The sequence below is a fragment of the Aquarana catesbeiana genome, linkage group LG09 (genome assembly GCF_042186555.1).
Source record: "Aquarana catesbeiana isolate 2022-GZ linkage group LG09, ASM4218655v1, whole genome shotgun sequence".
In the NCBI taxonomy this organism is placed as follows: Eukaryota; Metazoa; Chordata; class Amphibia; order Anura; family Ranidae; genus Aquarana; species Aquarana catesbeiana.
Window position 1 is genome coordinate 167,070,414 of NC_133332.1, and position 15,833 is coordinate 167,086,246.

General features: G+C 43.6%; 1 protein-coding gene across 4 annotated transcripts in view; it reads left to right on the top strand.

Annotated features, from left to right (window-relative positions):
- Positions 1–15,833, top strand: part of ACSL4 (acyl-CoA synthetase long chain family member 4) — a 105,957-nt gene that overhangs the window by 26,858 nt on the left and 63,266 nt on the right. The window contains exon 1 of one of the 4 annotated variants that reach the window (XM_073599368.1): positions 14,732–14,837. The exons of the other annotated variants lie outside the window; for them this stretch is intronic. The gene's annotated coding sequence lies outside the window, so the exon portion shown is untranslated. Of the gene's footprint in view, positions 1–14,731; positions 14,838–15,833 lie in introns of those variants that run through there. 4 annotated transcript variants of the gene reach the window in all.

Sequence of the window (15,833 nt, forward strand, 5' to 3'; positions counted from 1 at the left end):
TTCGGCCTTGCCTCTTTTCGGCCGAGGCGTCAGGGCCACAGATAAACGGGATTAGGCATGGCTTCTAAGCTGAAATGTGTCACGTGGAACGTGCGGGGTGTTAGAGCTAAACCAAAGAGGAATGCGGCCCTATCTATCCTTAAAAATATGCAAGCCGAGATAATAGTCTTAACAGAGACTCATCTTACTGGGCAACTATTGTCAGCACTAAAAAAACCTTGGGTGGGCTGGTTATACCATGCCCCATACACCTCTAACTCTAGGGGAATTGCACTACTAGTGGCAAAAACAGTACAGTTTGTCTTGCTGACCCTCAAATCAGACCCACAGGGCAGATTCCTGTTTTTGCATGCAAAAATTAATGGGCTTGAGCTACTTATTTTGGCGGTATACATACCCCCCCATTCCACTATAATGTTATACATGAAGGTGTTGCTTTTATGTCACAGTTTCCCATTGTCCCAGTGATATGGTTACGAGATTTTAATAATGTACCAGACAAAGACTTAGATTGACCACACAGCCTTCTAGCAACTCCACCCCGCAATTCACTAGATTCGGCAGGCTCCTTAACGAGATGGCCCTGATGGATACGTGGAGACATTGTCATCCACAGGACAAGGCTTTTTCTTGCTTTTCAGCATCACACAACTCAATGTCTAGGATAGACCTTATTTTAATATCCCGCTCCCTTCTTCCTATGCTGGAGGACGCTGGTTTTAACCCTCGCAAACTGTCGGATCACGCTCCGTACTGGGCTGTACTTAAATTTGAATCCCCACCTAACACATACACATGGAAACTCAACCCCTTCTGGCTATCGGTAGTCCCGGGAATAGATGACATTGGGGTAGAATGGGATATATTTTTCCAGAATAACAGAAACTCGGCACCTTTTGAGATAGTTTGGGACGCTTTCAAATCCCACGCCCGAATGACACTTACCCAACGTATCAATAAAAATAGGAAAACGTCCTCTCATGTAATTTATCAAGCAGAACAAGCCCTGATGGACATAGAGGGAATTCACTTCTAACCCCACTTCCATTAATGCTGACCGACTAAAGCAACAAACCCGTATAGTGTCCAACCTACACTTCGAAAGAGCGGAGAGAAACATATTCTACACTAAACAGAGGTTGTATGAGTGTGGGGAGAGGGCGGTACGCCTTCTGGCATATTTGGCCCACTTGGACCTCAAACCGCCTACGGTGGTATCCCTCAGGAACACCAATGGAGAACTGATCACCGAACCTGACAGAGTAGCAGGAGAATTTAGATCTTACTTCCTATCACTGTACACCTCCACGGTTGATATCAATAACAATGATGCGGGGGCACTGCTTGCAAATGTAGAGCTGCCCACACTGTCCCAAACAAATGTTGAGATGCTGGAGGCCCCAATCTCTACAGATGACATTGTCGAAGCGATATCCCATCTTAAAGTTTCAAAAGCACTCGGATCTGACGGCCTCCCCCTAGAATTCTATAAAACATACCTAGACGATATCGTCCCTAGATTACATGAATTATTTTCCCACATGTTTAAATCAGGAACCGTCCCTCAATCTATGACCGAAGCATACATAGTGCTCATTTCCCAAACCTGGTAAAAATATAGAAATCCCGGAATCATACCGCCCCATATCACTTCTCCAACTAGATATAAAAATCTTGGCCAAGGTCCTGGCACTACGACTCAATAAAGTAATCCTGAACTTAATCCACCCGGATCAAACGGGGTTCATGCCCACAAAAAACACGGCTCATAATCTTCGTAGATTACATATGAACATACAAGCTCAGCATGATCAAATGAGATCCAGAGTCGTGGTGTCCCTAGATGCCGCTAAGGCATTCGACTCTGTTGAGTGGACATTCCTTTGGCAATGCCTAGCAAAATTTGGATTTGGACCAAAATTCATTAGGTGGATACAATTAATGTATCAAAACCCTAGTGCCAGGATCTTGGTCAACGGGAGGGTCTCGGACGCATTCCCCCTTACAAAGGGGACACGTCAAGGGTGTCCGCTATCTCCGCTACTATACGACCTCGCGGTGGAGCCGCTGGCGGCTTCACTGAGATCACACCCGGATATTATAGGCCTGAGTAGAGGTGGACTAGTGGAGACAATTAGTCTCTACGCAGATGACATGTTGCTATACTTATCAGACTCAGGCCCCTCATTAAAAACAACACTGGAGACCATACAAACCTTTGGTAAATATTCGGGTCTTAAAATAAACTGGGACAAATCCCAAATCCTCCCTTTTAGACATAGGTGCACCCACACAAATTCAAGCCTCCTCTCCCCTCACGATAGTTAGCAACATGAAATGCTTGGGGATTAACGTCACCCGTAATCCCGCAGACTACACCAAAACAAAATATTAAACCTTTGTTTGCAACTCTGAAAAATAAAACTCAGATCTGGTTTAAACTCCCTTTTGGGGGTTATGGGACGTGTGAACCTTATAAAAATGGTTTTGCTCCCTAAATTCCTGTATGCCTTTTGGCATGCCCCAATATACCTGCCACTTAAGAATTTTTTCTATTGTTTTAAAGATCCTAACTCATTTGTGTGGGGGAAGGCTCGCCACAAACTATCTTGGCAAGTATTAAAAAACCCCACGGAGTTGGGTGGCACAGCCCTGCCTGATTTCAATTTATACTACTTGGCAGCGCAATTATCACATTTTTATTACTTAGACAAATGCGACAGAGAACGGTACATGATTCTGCTTTGCTCCCAGTGCTCCCGCTTATGCACCCACCCATTTCAAATTATTTTTAAAGAACCTGTAGACTCCTGGACGTCGGGAAAATGTACAGGCTTAATATATACTCACTGTAAAATATGGGCAGTAGTAAGGCGTAAGTTAAACGCGCCACTTACACACTCACACACACCACTTTGGGATAACCCAGGCTTGAAGGAACTTACATCTCTGCCAGACCACGGACTGTGGATTGCTCATGGGGTGGTGTTTCTCTCAGATATTTACAGGGAAAATATGCTAAAATCATTTCAACAATTGAAGGATGAATTTACCATTCCCAATTCCATGCATTTCAGGTTCCTCCAGCTCCGCCACGCTCTTCAGGTCCAGTTTCGAAATAATTTTCCTAATCTAGACCAAATGGATATTCTCAATATTATTAGGGGTCAAGACCCCTCTAAACTCATTTCGACATTTTACGCATCTTTGCTTAGACCTGCGGCTGTGAAAATTGCCTATGGACTAAAGGACCGATGGGCTGGAGATGTGGGGGAGATGGAGGACGATGAGTGGGAGGATGCGCTAGATAACTGTAAGACCGTGTCCACCAGACTTTCAGATCGCCTTACCCAACTTTATATTCTTCATAGGTCATATTTAACTCCCGCACGAATGATCAGATTCAAGCCCAATCATAGCCCTCTCTGTCCCAGATGCGATAACCCTACTAGCTCATTTTTCCATCTCCTGTGGTCCTGTCCAGTCATACATGATTACTGGTCCCACATAGTGCGCTTTATACATGACGAAATGGGATCTCCCCTTAGACTGTGCGCCAAGCAATGTCTTCTGGGAATATTCCCAGACCCAGACTTAGACTTAGACAAATTTCACACCATATTTCTTAGAGAAACAGTGTTTATAGCAAGACTGCTCATAGCCAGAAAATGGCTGAGAATAGACCCGCCAACACTTCAGGAATGGATAGTTGCTGTTAACACTGTCTTACCATACAAAAAAGAAATACCGTATATGCTCACAGAGGTTGCCCAGCTAAATATGGGAAAATATGGGATTCTTGGTTAGATAATGCAAATACTTGTAATACACCAAATGAAGAAATATTAGCAAGTTAAATATGTAGTATACAGAATGTTACTGGGGTGCAACTCCTCTGTGTTATAATAGATGACCATATACCTAAGAATCACACATCATGGTCTGCATAAGTTTTATTTCTGTTGGCCATAAAGGCCGTAAATGTTACGAAGGGAAAATTGTATACTTTTATTTTCAATGTTAAGTATTTTTTGTACAAGCCAATGTGAGGCATACTCTGTAACTATGTACTCTTCTCAAGTAAATAAACAACAGCGTTTTTCTGTAAAAAAAAAAAAAAAAAAAAAAAAAAAAAAAAAAAGTAAGCAGGGTTGGAGTAGAGTTGGCTTTGCTCATCTGTAGGGTACTGGCCTTCTCCAGTGGTTGACTTAAAGTGGAAGTAAAGGCTAAACCTACTCCCACCCACAGTCTAAGCCTAATCTATCTAGCCCTGTAAAGAAAAGATCGCTATACTTGTCTATTCTGAAGCCGCTCCAGTACAGTCTCCAGTTGGGCCCTCTGTGTGCAGGAGAAAGCCAACAACGGCTTGGAAGTGAGGACACCCGTAGACTTACTATGGGGCTTTTTGTTGTCGGCTGCCTCTCTTACACGCTGGAGCGGCCGCTGACAATTCAGCCTGGGACCGGACCGGAGCAGCTACAGAATAGGTATGTTTTTTCCTTACAGTGTTAGATTAGGCTTAGAATGTGGCTGAGAGTAGGTTTAGAGCCCTTTCACACTGCCAGCGCTGGTTGCCGGCAGTAAAGCATATGGAATGCATTAAGATAAAAAACCTTCTGCCTTTACAACTCCTTTTTTAAGAATGTTTTATTGCATTAGGTTTGTTAGATTTTGTGTATGTGTGTGCATTTTGGATGTATATGCAGAGGAATTTGAGAATTAGTCCCTGAGGGGAACATTAATCAACTTTCTGTAAGTTTTTAAAGACATTACGTTGACCTTATTCTTCAAAATCGGTGCAAATTATCCATGTTGATAGACCTGTTCCTGCATGTTTTACTGTTTGTGTCTACCTATTTGCAGCGCCACCCTGTCCAAACTGACATTGTATTGTTTAACGCAGTACAGTAATAAAGCCTTTCGTCATCCCAGCATGCCCTGGTACTACAACATTGGCAACCCAGTATGAACTTTTGTATAAACAATAGGTTGGTTAGATAAAACACACAACAGATGCACACAGACAATACCAGTAATAGGTAACATGGCAATGTTTTTCATGCAAATTCACATCTCATTTTATCAGTGAAGGAAAACTTTGTCTGGAAGTTGGGTTGCACATTTTTCATATCGTGGGGGCATTGTCTGGTTTGTATACAGTAGATGTTGAATCATAATGCTAGTTTTTCCTCCACTCCAGGCTTCATGTGTGTCTGTTCCCTGTCTGTAATGTCCATAGCAAACCATTAGATTCTCCTAGTTTTTTAAAAAATGTTTATTTTATTATTTTTTTTTTTTTTTTGGTACATTTCTTTTCAATATATTTTTATTTTCAAAATGAGAAGAATACAGCTTAAGCATAGATACAATAGTGGTCTACACTCCTTTGGGAGACCAAAAGTTACATTAAAGATTAGGTGGTTCCAACAGAGTTAAATTAACGTTCCATATGTATGTTGAGTATAATGTGCAGTAGGGATTTGACCTGAAAAACAGAATACAAACATAGCTCTGTATGCATTTAGAGTTAACCTAGGATTAAGAGACTGGAGGAAGTTATGGAGGGGAGCGCTCCACCACCCCAATAGGGAACAGGCTGTGGCAGAGACTCCATCCTCCGCGACCCCCCCCCTCCGAGCACACAGAGGTTCTGCTTGCAGCTAATAAAAAGTCCAAAGAAATCCGGCCTAAAAACAAACAAAAAAAACTGCATCTTTACAAGAGAACTTATGGTTCACTAGAAATACCATAGGTTTAGTTAGGTTAAGCAATATCTAATACAACAATAATTGTTTGAACAAACGAGTTTAGGAACAAAAAGCTGGTCTATAAAGCCTTGAAGATGATGTATGAGGAACCAGCTTAAGGAGGGGCCCAAACACTGAGGGATGTTGGATCCCGGATCTGGTGAGAACCATTGGAGAGAAGAATAGTGTTCAAGGAGCATCTGTGAGGAAAAGGAACAGAGAGAGAAAAAAAGAGATGAAATAAGGGGAGGAAAAGAGAGAAAGTGAGTGGAAGTCGACTGGGGGGATCACAGCAACACCGCTATATACTAAGAGGATATCAAAGGAGAGTCACGCCCACAAAGGTTGCCCAAGGTTCCCATGTGAGTTGGAACTTGTCCGAGCAGTCCAGGATGACACTAGCCATCTTTTCCTGATTCATGATCCAGGATATCTTTCGTTTGGCCAGGAGGGTGGAAACGGAAGGTTGTTTCCAAGCCCTGGCCAGTGTGAGTTTTGCGCCCAGTAGAATGAAATAGATGAGGCGTTGGGAACTCTTGAGTGCCCCCTGTACCGGGAAGTTTAGAAGCGCAATGAGAGGCGACATTTGAATAGATAGTGTGGTAATTTTGTTGATCCAACTAAATATCTTTTGCCAAAACTGTCTTATTCTGGGGCAAGTCCACCAGGTATGGAGCATATCCCCTCGTATATCGCAGCCTCGAAAGCAAAGAGGAGACGTTGAGGGGAAAATCGCTGCCAGTTTGGAGGGGACTAAATACCATCTGGTTATAACTTTTACACTAGCTTCCATAATGTTGGAATTAAGAATACCTTTAAAGGAGCGAAAAAAATTTCGGTGCCAGGTGTCAAGTTTCCAGTGCTGCGTTAGATCCTCTTCCCAGTGAAGCATATATGATGTTTTAGCTCGTGCTGATGAGATTGCCTTATAAACCACCGAAATACCCCCCTCTGCTCACCGGCCTGGCCACACCATGATTCGTATGTAGTGATTAAGGGGCCATTCGGGAGTGTTTTACACTTTTTCTGTAAGAAGCTGGAGAGTTGAGTGAATCTAAAGAGTTCTGAGGCAGGCATTTCTAGATTACTTATGCAGTATGCTTTAGTGATAGGGCCCAGAGGTCTAAGGAAATGTCCGATCCTGTATAGGCCTTTGTCTAGCCACCATTTAAAGGATCTAATATCAAGACCCGGTGGGAATTCAGGGTTTTGAAAGATGTGTTTAAGAGGTTCTATGGGGGAGGAGAGCTGAGGGTTATTTCTTAAGTTATCCCAGAGAGCTAATGAATGTGAAAGCGTAGGGGCCATGATTGGAGGTCTCAGATTTTTGGGGCACCACATACGATAGTCTAAAGTATGGAGGGGGACTGCCTGTCTCAATATTTATCCAGTCCGGATGTTCCCAGTGCGAGTAAACTGCCGAGATCTGTGCTAGTTGGGCTGCTTGGAAGTACCAGAGTAGGTTGGGAAGGCCCAGACCCCCTTCCGTCCTAGATCTGAACAGGATTGATTTAGAGAATCTATGTCCTCCTTTACCCCAGATAAATTTAATGATTTTGGCTTGGAATTTTGTTAAACAGGCTTTGTCAATAGGGATTGGGAGGGCTCGAAAATAATATAATATGCGTGGTAAGAGGGTCATTTTAATTGAGTTAATTTTGCCAAGCCAGGAGAGAGAGAGCCCGGACAATCTTGTCAAGTCCTCCTCCAATTTTTTTGTATAGCTGAGAGTAATTCGCTTGGTAGAGGAGCTCTATCTTGGGGGTTAATTTAATCCCCAGGTAGGTAATATATGAGTCATTCCAAGTGAACCGAAAGCTCTCCCTGAGCCTGGCAAGGAGTGGATCAGGAATGTTAATAGCGTGTGACTTGTAGTTCACCTTTAGGCCTGTAATCATTCCAAAGTCGTCTAGGAGACGACAAATGTTGGGAAGTGAGGTTAGAGGGGACGAGATAAACAGTAGGATGTCAATAATGCACATTTGTGGTGACGGGGGCCACATTGAATGCCCTGGATATTTGGGTTGGATCTGATGGCTATTGCAAGTGATTCAATTGCTATGGCGAAGATCAGTGGGGAGAGAGGGCACCCCTGTCTCGTGCCTCTGGAAATGGGGAAAGACTCAGAGTAAAATCCTTGCATACACACCTGAGCCGAAGGGGAAGAATATAAAGCATGCATAACATTTAGGAACGAGACTCCAAAGCCCCAGCGTTGTAGGATATTGAATAAATACGTCCAGTGGACAGAATCAAAGGCCTTTTGGAGATCTAGAGATAACCGGCAACCTTGTATGGGAGAGCTCCTCTCCCAATTAGAGTTAAGGAGGGAAATTAAATCGATTGTGAGTCGTGTTTGATCAGGGCCTTGTCTCCCGGGGATAAAACCTACTTGGTCCTTATGAATGTATAGGCTAATAAAGGAGGCCAGGCGGTCTGCAAGGATTTTGGTCAGTATTTTTAGGTCGTTATTAATAAGGGAAATTGGCCTATAATTACTAACCAAGCTGGTGTCTTTATTGGGTTTGGGAAGGACTGTGATGTGGGCCATGTTGAGTGAGGAGTCTAACTGTCCCCCCTGTCTAAGGACGTTAAAGAAGCGGGGCCATATAGGGCGTTAACGTGCTAGAAAACGATTTATAATAGGGGACCGAAAAGCCATCAGGGCCAGGGGCCGAGTGTGATTTCAAATTCTTTGACCATGCAAACTTCTTCCGCAGATATAGGGGCATCTAGTTTTTGGCGGTGATTATCTTTTAATGTAGGTATTTGTATCTTGTTTAGAAAACTATCTATCGCCTGCTGAGATGGACTTTGGTCACTGCTATGTAAAGATTTGTAGAAATTTTGAAATTCTCCCATAATACAATGGGGATTTTGTGATAGGGTGCCACCTTGAATTCTAATTTTAGGGAGGGCCGGGGATCTAAAATTTGGGTAGAGCCTACCAGCTAACATTGAGCCTATTTTATCGCCTTGACAATAGAATCTATTTCTATTCCACCTGATCCATTTTTCGGCTCTAGTCGTGAGGGCCAGATTTAGTGCCATCCGGGCAGCGTCTAATTTAGCAACGGGAACTGATCTTGGATCCGTCTTATGTTTTTTAGCTAAAGCTGAAAACTTCTTATCAAGCTTTTCGATTTCCGCTTTGTTGGACTTGTTGATCTGGGAAGCTATTTGGATTAGGTGACCTCTGAGCACTGCCTTGTGAGCTGCCCATAAACAAGAGGGACCAACATCAGGTGTGTCGTTGGTAAGAAAATAGTTTTTGTATATGCCTTTCAATTTCCGTAACTCTGATTGGATCGCTCAGGATGGACTCATTGAGTCTCCATCGTCTATCTGGGTTCCTTCCCTCTGGGCGACGGAGCGTTAGGATTACCAAGGAGTGATCCGACCTGACCACGTCTTTTATAAGTGCCCTGATTGTTAAAGGAACAGAGGTCGAAGAAAGGAGAATATGATCTATCCTCGCGAACGATCCGTGGGGGTTGGAGAAGTGAGTGAAATCCTGAGCAGTAGGATTTACTTCCCTCCAAATATCGATTAGGCCGTGTTGAAAAAGCTGTTTGGCTATTCGGAGGCTTTGTTTGGTGGGTCTAGTTTGACGTTTCCCGGAGGTCTGGACTTGTCAAGCCCCTGGTCAAAAGCGGTATTGGAGTCCCCTCCAAGTATCACCGTACCTTCATGTGTTGAAAAAAGGCAAATTGACCCCTATTGGGGGCATAGTAAGATATAAATGTGTACAATAGTCCATCTAAGTCTCCTACTAGTAAGTACCTGCCTTCTGGGTCTTTATGTTCTGATTTTAAGGTGAATTTGCATCTCTTTGAAAAGAAGATGCCAACTCCCTTAGTTTTGTTTTCAGCATTCGCCAAAAAAAAGATGGGAAGTTGGGGTGTATGAAAGATGGGCGGTAACTTTTTGGGAAGTGAGTCTCCTGTAGTAGTAAAACGTCAACTTTTTGGGTGTGCATATATTGAAAAGACTTTGCGTCGTTTTAATTGGGGAATTTAGACCCTGCACATTGTGAGTCACTACCTTGAGGGGTGTTTTTACCGTAAGATTATCAGCCATTGAGCAGAGGAGGGTGGCGAACAGGAAATCCAGCAGCACTTACCATTGAGTTTCCACGATGACCAAGACAGATCAAATGCCAATGTGGGACTTCAGAGGGCTGCAGGTAGTATCGGCGGTCCTCCCCCCAATCGACTTCTGTAAAGAGACTATAGTAAATGCCTTGAAAAAGAGAAAGGCGATTAGAGGAGAAAAGAAAGACAAGGGAGTCCTCCGTAGGGTGGAGGTGACAGAAGCCTCCATCTAGGAGTAAAGTGAATTTTAGAGTCCCTCTGACAGGGACTAAACTTGTCTAGAGGATGGTATAGCCCGATCCACTAGTCAAGAGGGGGTGCATGAACACCACCCCAGCAGGAAGGCCGCTAAAACTATGCCAATCAAGTCATCAAAAAAACTTACGCCCATTATGGGCTCTGGGCTCGTTGGTACACAAAAGAAAAATGAGCCCCAGAACTAGAAACTAAAAACAAACAGTTCACATCAAGCAGCCTAAAAAATCAAATTATATAGGGTTAGAAGGTGAGAGTACACATAACCTATATAATTATTAAGGCAAGGCAGTGAACAATCTTGGAACAGAGATATAAAAAATAGAAAAACTGGATCCATAAGGGGAATTTAAACCCACTGGTGGGGGTTGAGGTATCTGGAATGTTTAATTCACTAGAAAAAGGGACGGCCCCAGTGTCAGGGGAAGTGTAGGGAGATGGGAGACCTTAAAATTAGGCCGCAGGAGTGGTACGTGGTCCACTCTCCACGCCCACCTCTCGCCCCACCACAATGGAGGGTGAGTGAGAGGGGGCGTGTGCGACCTCAATGCATGATGAGTGCATTGTCCTGAGGTATTCTCATACTCGGCTGTGGGCGCCCCTGAGGCCTCCTCATGAGAAGCGTAGTATGAAGCTAAAGGGGTTTTATCTAATGAGGAGTCGACATGTGGCATGATTTTCCCTAGCTTGTCACTGGGGAGAGACAATAAGTCCCGGAGGGAAAGTGAAAAAGTTAGAGTTGGTATAGTCAGAAGGATCATGGAGGAACTGCTTCCTTAGGTTTCTTGAATCTTGCCGATTCCCACACTGGAGTCAGAGGGCTGGTTGGGAGGTGTCTTTTAGCGGAGTTTGGAGGACATCCAGACGATTGAAGGTTTGAGTCCAAGCTGATGAGGCCTAGTTGAAGCAAAAGTTTCTCTCCCTCTTGAAGTGAGCCAAAGGTGAACGATTTACCTTTCCAAAGGAATTTGAGCTGGAACGGAAAGAGCCACCAGTATTTAATTTCTTTGTGCATCAGGATTTGGAGTAGTGGCTTTAAAGTTCTCCTCTTTTGGATGGTTGAGGGGGACAGGTCTGCGAAAATTTGCAGCTGACCTTGGAAAACGATCTTGGGTAGTGATCTAGATTTCCGCATCACCTCCTCTTTGACAGAGTAGAAATGTGGTGTGACCACGATGTCGCGGGGTAGGCCGTCCGCTCTAGGTGGTTTGAGAGCTCTATGGGCCCGGTCTAGCTCCAGTCTGTGTTGTGGGGTGTCAGGAAGTATGTCCTTAATGAAAGCTTTAACTGTTTCGGGGATGTCTTTGTAAGATTCGGGGGGCCCTCTTAGCCTGAAATTGTACCTGCGGTTTCTGTTCTCAAGGTCGTCGATCTTAGCGTGCGCTGTCTCCAGCTGATTCTGTAAAATCTGTATGCATGCAGTATTTTGATTAGTTCTGGATGTGGTGGCTTCCAGGTGGGATTCTATGATTTCCATATGAGTTCCAATGTTTTGAAGATCTGCTTTTATATCGTTCGTTATCTTGTTGGCTGTGTTAATTAGACCTCTGTCTAATAGCAACGCAAACTTATTAAACAAGTCTGCTACATCCACCGGCTGGAGAGGGCCCGAATCCCTGGACTGTAGTAGCTGGAGCATCTGGGGAGGGCCTGCTGCCATGGGGGAGAAGTCCAGGCCAGCTAGTGAGTGTCCTCTGAGGGACTCAGTGGATGCAGGCGATGCAGGGTCAATCATCTGGTTCTGAACAGCCATTTCTTGTGGCAGCAGAGAGGGGGAGGCCGCGTCCTGCATGTCTGAGACTTACTGTGGTAGCACAGTGAGGGGCCGTCGCCATCTTGGCCGTTCCGGGCCGGGTCTGTGGCGCTTCGAATTCGGGCCGAAGATTACGTCTCACGGCTCCGGAGTACATCGGGGGGGGGTCTCCGGGGGTTCTGCAGCTCTTGGGGAGGGGATCCAGGCGATCAGGACTGTTCGGTCTGTCCGAAATGCGGCCGATGCTGCTGGGGCGGTACAGAGCTCCCGGACTAAGCGTCCATGTTAGGTGCTGCTGCGCATGCGCCTGTTTTTTTGGTACATTTCTGTTAAGTTTACATATAAAATTACAAAACAGATTTAGGTTCTAGCTTGATATGAAAATATAAAGAGGAATGGCTGCTCTGGACAGCAAAACCTGACTTTTCCCCTACAGGAACTCTTTATATTGTCTGTATTTTGAACTGTAATAGTGGTGACAAAATTGTGTCTTGTGCTAGTGATCCAACACGTGTGTCTGCCAACAATGTCCTGACATTAGTAGAGCTACAGTGCCTTGAAAAAGTACTCATACCCCTTGAAATTTTCCACATTTTGTCATGTTACAACCAAACACGTAAATGTATTTTATGTGATAGACCAACACAAAGTGGCACATAGTTGTGAAGTGGAAGGAAAATAATAAATGGCTTTCCAAATTTTTTACAAATGTAGCAAGGTCTCCGGCCTCCTTCAGTCTGAGAACCTCCAGGGCCAGAGATAGCTGACATCATTCTGTATGTGGTGGGTTGCGAGGCATAGTGAGTTCAAGGTGGAAGTTGTTGAGCGCCAGACACTTCTTAAATGCAAAAGAGATGTTTATTTCTCTTGCAAACTTTTATGGGGAAAAGAGGGTTAGGGCCAGGACACCCCTGAGAAGTTGCAAGTTCAATTAGCAGACCCCGAGACTTCAATAGAAGGACAACAGGGAATGGCCCCAGTAAGGCGCTACATCTGCATGTGCAGAAATGCTGTCCCCTATGGCAACAGTCTTTAACACTTCCTAACACAAATGTAACCGTCCTTTCAGCTTCACTACAACTTCTCCTTGTAGTTCTTTAGCCCACTGCGCTCCCGGTCTCTCTCCAGACCCACTAATTCACTGCCACTGAATCCCTGTGGTATCTTCCTCAAGCGTAGTCGCTGTAGATCTAAGGGGTAGATCTGAAATGAGATCCCCCTCATTTCAGATCTACAGTGACTGTTTGCTTTCAGGGTTAAAGTAGTAGAAGATATGCATTAAGGTAAAAAAAACTTCTGCATGCAGTGCCCCCCTTTCCCCCAATCCTTTTCAATTACCTGAGCTTGATCTTAATCCAGAGATGTGCGTGAGTGCAGGGGCTCTGTCTGCCCTCTTCCTCCTTATTGGCTCAGACAGCAGCAGGTGCCAATGGCGGCCAGTTCTGAGTCCTTTTGTCTCTTTCAAAGGACTAATGCCCTGTACACACAGTCAGATTTTCCGACGGAAAATGTGTGATAGGACCTTGTTGTCGGAAATTCCGACCGTGTGTGGGCTCCATCACACATTTTTCATCAGAATTTCCGACACACAAAGTTTGAGAGCTTGCTATAAAATTTTCCGATAACAAAATCCGTTGTCGGAAATTCCGATTGTGTGTACACAAATCCGATGCACAAAGTGCCACGCATGCTCAGAATAAATTAAGAGACAAAAGCTATTGGCTACTGCCCAGTTTATAGTCCCAACGTGCGTGTTTTACGTCACCGCATTTAGAATGATCTGATTTTCCGACAACTTTGTGTGACAGTGTGTATGCAAGACAAGTTTGAGCCAACATCCGTCGGAAAATATCCATGGGTTTTTTTGTCGGAATGTCCGACCGTGTGTACAGGGCATTAGATGGAGAGGACTGGAAGTGAGCATGCACGGTGCCCTCATACCAAGTGGCTTGCTATGGGAGTGCTCGGTGGGGATGAGGAGCCGGGAGCATCGGCTAGGGACCTGAGAAGAAGAAGGATTTGGTATGCTCTAGGCAAAACTGTTGCACAGAGCAGGTAAGTATAACGTGTTTGTTATTTTAAAGAAAAAACAATTAACCTTTTTTGGAATACTTTTTTTTTTTTTTTTTTAAATACCACTTTAAAGCCCTGTGGGGGATTAACACAACGGTATCTGTACATAACAAAATGGACCCTTGAAGGCGCTCTCGATTACGCTGCTAGCCCTGAGAATTTGTGTCTTTTTTAGGGCTCATGTTCTGTGTGCCTGTTCACATAACAATACTGCATTAAAAGAAAAACTACTTGGACCATGTGATGCGTTGTAGTGAGGTCGCAGTGCTCCTCACTGCCCGTATATCAGCGTCTTTCGCGTGCACGGCCTCTGTCTTCACAACAAAGCAGAAATCATTTGTTCCTCCTGTGATGTACTCCAGGGAAAGTAAGTGGATCAAAGTTGATATTAGTCACAACCTATTATGAACTTTATCCCTTCTGATTCATGCAGACTGTCTAAACTTTATACACCTATTTGGATTTTAAAGGTATTGGGTGTGGGGTTTCTGGCTAACTATCTAATTAGCCTATTTGTTTTTATATATTATTTTTTTTTTTTCTTGCATATTCTCACTTTTTAGATTGTATATTCATTGATTGCCCAACAACCTGGAAATGTTTCCAAATAAGGCTCACTATTAAGAGTTCCTGTTCACCCCGTGGCTGTACAGATACGTTTTGTGACTGGCAATCCTTGCTCCACTGCACACTGACGTCACAGGAAAGAAAAAAAAAACACTTCTTAAAATCGTGTGAGCAAGTGAATCATTTCCCTGTACTTCTCTCTGCTATTGGCCTTTCACCTCATTGTGGTAATGTTGCTTTAAACATTTTTTCATACGTTCTTCAAAAGTGGGCAGGCCCCTTGCCTTATAAGTCTGTTCATTCCTCCGTCTGATTACTTTCAGGCTCAGACCTCGTAGTCTCATCTGGGTAAGTAGACTTTTTTTATTTACATTTTTTTGCACACTGCTTTCAGAAAACGAAAGGTTATTGTGGCGTTGTGATCACAACTAATTTTGGTTATCAGTAGTCGCACTTGGATGAGGATTTATAAAGCAAACCTTTCTCTCTTTGAGACTCAGGCAGGACCCTGTCTGAAATGTGTACACGTTGCTGGATGCAGTCTCATTTTTGAATGTTAAACATTTGAACAAATTCCTATCGGGAAGACTTGTGTATATATGACTGTAATCTATAGATTATTCTATGTTGCCTTGACTACAGATTGCAGAATTGCTAACCCTCAAAACAAATTCCTAGCTTTCAACACCAACAGGTTAATTTGTTCTCTGGACCCTCTGCCACTGGGATAGCTATCTCTGGTTACCAACCTGCTCTACTTTTTGCAAAGCTGTTCACTTCCTCTCTATGGAAAATGAAACCTCATTACATAACCAAGCTCTCTATTTTCTTTGTGCTTTTATCATTTTCTAAAGTTCACCATGCATTTTTGCGGAATATAAATACTTGTTTAGCAATTTTTATCCGGGATGGTCCAAAAGCTAATTGATTTTGTTGTAACAGTGAAGATTAGTAATAAAGTTTGTGTGTGTGTGAGAGTCTAGAATAAAACGTAATCTGGTTTATATGCATCAAACCTAGGTAGGCATGCTGACCTTTTGTAGTTCTGCAACAGCTGGTGAGCTGATGCATATTTCAGCCTGCTGCAGACTGCCGCTGTAGATGGGGTCTGGACTGAGGCCAAAAATGTACAGAATAAATAAGATTGTAAAGAAATATGTCTGGTAAATCTTCAAAATCTTTTTCTTTTTTATTTTAGTAATGCCTTAAACTGCAATAGCTTTAGAAAGAAAAGGAAATATAGGTAGACTACTGTGTTCTTTTTTTTTAAAATGCTGTCACTGTCTACAAATAAAATTTGTGAACAATAAAGGCCCTTTGAGCTGAGAACTTAGAATTTACAGA